Source organism: Castor canadensis, chromosome 7, assembly GCF_047511655.1.
Source record: "Castor canadensis chromosome 7, mCasCan1.hap1v2, whole genome shotgun sequence".
Taxonomy (NCBI): Eukaryota; Metazoa; Chordata; class Mammalia; order Rodentia; family Castoridae; genus Castor; species Castor canadensis.
The window spans coordinates 114408608-114415499 of NC_133392.1; the positions used below are offsets into that span (position 1 = coordinate 114408608).

Consider the following 6892-nt stretch of genomic DNA (forward strand, 5'->3'; position numbering starts at 1 on the left):
TATTTGCCTCTATTCACCTCTACCCTCTCATCTCCATATGATTTTGTGGTAGTCAGCTTTGTGTGACTATGACAAAATACTTGAAACAATCAACTTAAAAACTAAAGTTTATTTTAGTTCACAGTTTTGGAGGCTGTAGTGCATGGTAAGTTAGCTCCAGTGCCTTTGAGCCAATGACAAGGTAGAGCACCACGGCAGTAGCACATGGATTTGGAAGTTGTTCACTCTGTGGACTCCAGGAGGAAAAAGAGAAAGATAAAGAGACTTAAGTCCCACCATCAACTTAAAAGGTACATCCCCAGTGATGCAAAATGTCCCTCTATGTCCACCTCTTAAAAAGCTCTACTACCTCCTAATAGTGCCAAGATGGGAGCTTACCCTTTAATAACTGGACCTTCAAAGGACATTCCAGACCCAAACTATAGCAGTTTATCTTTCATATAGCCTACTTTCCTACTATATCAATCTTCTTGCCATTCCTGGAACACAATTCTCTCCCTCACCTCAGTGCCTTTGCACCTGTTGCTCTTTGTGTGAAGGAAACGCTCTCCTCTTCTTCTGTCAAATACCTAAACATTTTTTGAGATTCCACTCTGCTATCACCTACTCCCTTACTCCCTGTCATAGGTATGAGTTCCTCCTCTACATTCTGGTAGCACCCTGACCTTTAAGATGTACTTTCAACGCTGTATTGAAGTTACTGGCTTATTGGTCTGATTTTTCCATTAGCCAGAACCTTAATTTTTGCATCCCTTGTGTCTACCTCATAATTTGAAGCAAAGCAGGAAAACAAATAAGCAATGTCTTAGAGGCATGCTCTTTAGTTTTCAGTCTGGGAGACCAGGAAGTTGAATTCTAATCATAACAGTACCACTGATTGCCCATATAAACTGGCACGAAATCACTCTTTGGGTGTCATTCTCCCTCCACAGATGAGGTTATTTAACCACATCATGATTCAATATTTTTGGCAAGGAATACTTTTTTTTTTTATTCAATGTAATCATATTGTTGAGCAGGCTTGGTGGTTCAAGCCTGTAATCCCAGCACTTGGTAGGCTAAGGCAGGAGGACTGAGAGTTCTAAAATAGTCTGGCTTACATAGAGAGATCCTCTCTCAAATTTTTTTGAAAAAAATTATACTGTAATACCCAAATTAAACTTTGAAGCTATCGTGCATGAAAAAAGAGCCCTGGCAATTTCACCTCTCTTTTCCCATTGCTCTACTCCTACCTTCTCTAATTAGAGCAGTTTGAAAACCATAGAATTAGGCAGTTTGTAATGTTTCATCCAGAACAAATGCTCCCAGATTATCTACATAGTGCTAAGCCTTTTCTTTCAGTGCTGTACCCTTTTCCCAGGCCTTGGGGTACACCTGTTCTCTCATTGTGGTATGGAAGTCAGGTTATTCAGAAAGTCAGTAAGTTTTGCTTTGACATTTAGAATATTTGTTAGCTGGTTTACTGGGACCTGTACTCTATGTTATTAATTAGAAAAAAGAATGGCATGTATGTTTTGGCTTTGAACTTGGAATAGCATTTTAGAATCCTGTATTGTATCAAGTCATGGAATAGTGGCCATGAGCCAGAGATGGAAGAAATTTAAATGATTCTGTATATGTAGTTTTTAATTGCTTGTGGTTTGTGAAAGGACTTAAGCAAATGCATTATTTAAATGAGTAGTTGGTTAAGTATTAGCAGGTGAATACCAAGAGTATTCTTTGGTGATATGGTAGAATGATTAAAGTACAGTATAATGACATAATTGTTTTTAACTTGCATCTAGTTGGTTGTGGGACTAATATGAGAAGATTATTTTATAATCAATAGTGGATAAATATAAGTAAGTATAGAATTCTGCCTCCTTTAAAACTACAATTTCTGTAAGATTGTTAATTCTATGTCAGAACCATTTATCTGTCTTCCTCTGAGGACCAAGCTTTTTAGATCTGATTACTTGTCGTTAGTAATATAAGTCTTATGAAATCAGTATTACTAAACTCTTTACTCATGTTATAAGTAAAGATCATGTTTAATAACTTACTGTCATTCACATAGCTTATAAGCATACATAATAGAACTATCAAAGGTACATGGAAAAACTGCCTACGTTTTTTTTTTTTAATTATGATCTTTATTGGTTAAACAGTCTCAAACAAATCCAGAACAGGTTTTCACATTTTGAGCCTTTAGTGCAAAGACAATAAGTCATGCAGGAAATAAAATATGTATCCAGTGAATCTCTCCCCTGATGCATTTAAATATTAGGACGACCTGGCAGGAGGTGACTTATGTGACAGAAATTTGCTCAAAAATTTGCTTGAACAAGGACATGATTTAAAACTTATATAAGGCTTTTCACAACATAAATTTGCTTTAACTTACAATTTCAAAACAGAACAACCCAAGAATCAACTATCCCCTTAAATAAAAAAAAATTTACTCTTCTTAAAGGAATTCCAACCATTTAAAATAAGTTTCAATTCATATGCATGTACATTTATAACTTAGGTGCTCTTTTGCGCTTTGTACTTTAATTCATGCAACAGTGACAAGGACTGGCCAGGAGCCCTATAGGGGCCTTTCTGAGAACGCAGTGTAGCTCCTCACTCTGGCGAAGAACAAGGGTGTGTACATCTTGTCGATCTCAAAAGCACTGACTGCAGTCTCACCAGTTGATTTGTAAGTGATGTGACAAGAATGATGGATCCAAACGAGTTTATTGAACCTCTGGTGGCCACTGGAACATAGCTGCAACCCCACATGAAAACTGTGATCTGCTTCTTGCACAGGGACACGACAAAAATACCTGTATTTGTAGTCAAGTGGTTTTTCCTCTTTCTTCTTAGTTATTACAGCAAATACTTTGGTCTGATTGTCTGTATCTTGTGATAAGCGATAATGACCCAGCAGAATTGCATCCGTTCTGGTGTTCCTAGTTCTTAAACGGGGAACAATGGACTGAGGCTCCTCAGGGGTTGTCAACATCATCACATGGCCATCGGGAAAGAATCTTATGTACCTGTAATATTCCACTTGGTGCCAGGCTCTGTAGAAGCCATCAAGAGACTGCTCCCCTTGACGAATATATGTGGTTTTACTGATATACACTCCATCAAACCGAACACGAGGCCGTTCTAAAAACATATGTCTCCAGGATGAGTATGGAACAAGTTTAACACAGCTTCTGCCCCATACTTTCAAACAAGCCAGGCGCCATATTTCAGGGTCTCTGGCACAGATATAGAATCCTCTGCACACCAGTGACAACTGCTCCAATGACCTGAGGTCCAGGTCACTAGACACCACCCATCGGAAGATGTACATCAGGACCTCCATTGGCAGCACTGATATGTGAGTCTGACTGCTCTCGAGCCCCGGCTGACACAGTTTGAGCACAGAATCCTGAAATGTGAGTTGCTGCTGGAAGTAGGACAAGAGATCTGCCATCTTGCTGTCATCGTCATTATCCTCAATGTAGCTCTTTCCAGCGCCGTCCCCATCTGGAGGCCGGGTGTAAGTGATCCTGAACTCTATGTCAGGCACAAGTTGCATAGCCCTGCGATAAAACTTGATGGCTTCATAGAGAGCGCCATTTCGTTCTTCTACTGCTTTTAGGAAGAGTTCTCGAGCCTTTTCTTTTGCCAGTTCTTGCTTTCCTTTGGTATCTGCGGCTGCTTTCAGTAGAGAGTCTGTTGCTGCTCTGCAAGGTCCAGTTTCTAAGTGGCTGGAGCCCACACCTGGGGCAAGTTCAAACATCCACTGAGCTCGAAACCCCTGGAGCTGGGCCTGCAGGTCTGTCTCAGCAGGCCTCTCATTTTCATCAACACCTCCTGCTCTGACAGTGTCAGAATGACAGTCTTCCTCAGCTTCTGCCATGCCGGCGGGCCGGCCGGCCGCGGTCCAAGGGCTGTGGCGCCCCCTCGGCACCGCCCCCCGGAGGAGCGGTGCGGGGTCTCCGGTGTCTACTCCTGCCCGCCTACTGCGACGGGCTTAGCAGAGTCCTCGGTGGAGAAGCGCACCAGGCAGCGGGAGTAACTGCGGGCCCGGCGTACGGCAGCCATCTTCGCGGGGCAGTGGGCCAGATCCGGGCGCGCTGGAGCTGCGGCCGGGAACGCGGGCTGCCGAAAGGCGCGAGGGGCCAGCGAGGCCGAGGACTGAGCGAGCACCGGAGCGTCGGCCCTGCTGGAGACCCGCGACGCCGCTGCGGAGCTGCCGCTCTGCTGCGGAAACCTGCCCTACGTTGTTTTAATAGTCTTTATTTTGCAGCACAATTTTAGGTTCCCAGGAAAATTGAGAGGTGAGTACAATGATTTCTCATATATCACCTGCCTCCACCTGTATAACCTCTCCATTGTCAACATCCTCTATAAAAATCATACACTGGTCACAAATGTGGCCTACATTGATTCATCATTATCACCTGTGGACAATATAATTGCTGTTCATTCTTGGTACTGTACATTCTATGAGTGCAGACAAGTATGTAATGATATGTAGCGATGATTATGATACCATACAGAGTAGTGCAATGCCCTAAAAGTTATATATGCTCTGCTTCACTGTGCCCTGTCCCTGACAATCACTTATCTTTTTACTGTCTCCATTGTTTTGTCTTTCCCGAATGTCACACAGTTGAAGTCAAACTTTATGCAGTATTTCCAAATTTGTTCCCTTCACTCAGCAATAACTAAGTTTTGTTCATGTCTTTTTTTTTTTTTCTTTTTTTGTGACTGGGGTTTGAACTCAGGGCTACTACATCTTGCTAGGCAAATGCTCTACCACTCGAGCCATACTCCCAGCCCTATTTGCTTTAGTTATTTTTTTAGGTAAGGTCTTGCTTTTTTTTTTTTGCCTGGGTTGGGATAAACCACAGTCCTCCTACTTACAACTCCTGAACAGCTGGGATGACAGGTATGTGCCACCACGCCTGACTTATTTGGTAAGATGGTGTCTCAGTTACTTTTCTCCCAGCCTGGCATAGAACTATGATCCTCCTGATCTCTGCCTCCTGAGTAGCTGGGATTACAGATATGAACCACAGTGCCTGATCCCTCCACATCTTTTTAGAACCTGATAGCTTATTTCTTATACTAGTGAATAATAATATTCCATTGTCTAGATATACCCAGGTTAGTCCATTCACTGACTGAAGGGCATCTCATTTGCTTTCAAGTTTTAATAATTACAAATAAAGCTGCTATAAAAAATAAACAATTTTTCACCATTAAATATGATGATGGCTATAGGTTTGTCATATATAGCCTTTACAATGTTGAGGTACTTTCCTTCTATTCCTAGTTTTCTTAGAGCTTTTATCATGAAGTGGTGTTGGATCTTATCAAAGGCTTTTTCTGCATCTATTGAGATGGTCAAGTGGTTTTTGTCTTTGCTTCTATTAATGTGCTGCATTACATTTATAGATTTGCATATGTTGAACCACCCCTGCATCCTTGGGATGAAACAGACTTGGTTGTGGTGAATGATCTTTCTTTTCTTTTTTTTTTCCTTTTATTATTCATATGTGCATACAAGGCTTGGTTCATTTCTCCCCCCTGCCCCCACCCCCTCCCTTACCACCCACTCCTCCCCTTCCCTCTCCCCACCCCCAATACCCAGCAGAAACTATTTTGCCCTTATTTCTAATTTTGTTGTAGAGAGAGCATAAGCAACAATAGGAAGGAACAAGGGTTTTTGCTGGTTGAGATAAGGATAGCTATACAGGGCATTGATTCACATTGATTTCCTGTGCTTGGGTGTTACCTTCTAGGTTGAGTCTTCTTGAACTAACCTTTTCTCTAGTACCTGTTCCCCTTTTCCTATTGGCCTCAGTTGCTTTTAAGGTATCTGCTTTAGTTTCTCTGCATTGAGGGCAACAAATGCTAGCTAATTTTTTAGGTGTCTTACCTATCCTCACCCCTCCCTTGTGTGCTCTCGCTTTTATCATGTGATCTTTCTGATGTGTTATTTTATTGAGGATTTTTGCATCGATGTTCATTAAGGAGATTGGCCTGTAGTTCTCCTTTTTGGATGTGTCTGTGCCTGGTTTTGTGATGAGAGTAATACTGGCTTCATAAAATGAGTTAGGCAGTGTTCCTTCCCTTTCTATTTCATGGAACAGTTTAAGGAGAGTTGGTATTAGTTCTTCTTTAAAGGTCTGATAGAATTCAGCAGAGAATCCATCAGGTCCTGGACTTTTCTTTTTTGGGAGACTCTTTATTGCTGCTTCAATTTCATTTTGTGTTACAGATCTATTCAGGTGATTAATTTCCTCTTGGTTCATGAAGAAGAATGAAATCTTACCATTCTCAAGTAAATGGATGAAACTGGAGAACATCATTCTGAGTGAGGTTAGCCAGGCTCAGAAGACAAAAAATCATGTTTTCTTCCTCATATGCAGACTTTAGATCTAAGGCAAATGCAGCAATGCTGTTGGACTTGGGTCACACGCTAAGGGGAGAGCACATACAGGAGGAATAGGGAAAGGCAGGAAACCCAAAACTTGAAAGTGTTTGGTCTCCCCACTGCAGAGGAGCCAATACAGAAACCTGAAAGTGACAGAGGTCAGTATGGGAAGGTGATCGGGAACTAGTGAAAAGGTCAGGCAGCAATGAATCAATTTGGGTTGTAATACACTTGTGCATGAAACCAATGCTAGGAATCTCTCTGTATAGCTATCCTTATCTCAACCAGCAAAAACGCTTTGTCTTTCTTGCTATTGTTTATGTTTTCTCTTCAACAAGAAAAGGGCAGAACAGATTCTGCTTGGAAGCGGGATGAAGGGGGGAGGAAGAGGGAGGGAGGAGGAGGCAGCGGGGAGAAATGGCCCAAACAATGTATGCACATATGGATAAATGAATTTAAAAAAATACAAGTTTTTGAGTGACATAATCT

The 6892-nt window shown here is 41.7% G+C and overlaps 1 pseudogene; it reads right to left on the reverse strand.

Annotated features, from left to right (window-relative positions):
• Positions 1-2120: 2120 nt before the first annotated feature.
• On the reverse strand, positions 2121-3886 carry LOC141424930 (F-box only protein 9 pseudogene; annotated as a pseudogene).
• Positions 3887-6892: the final 3006 nt, after the last annotated feature.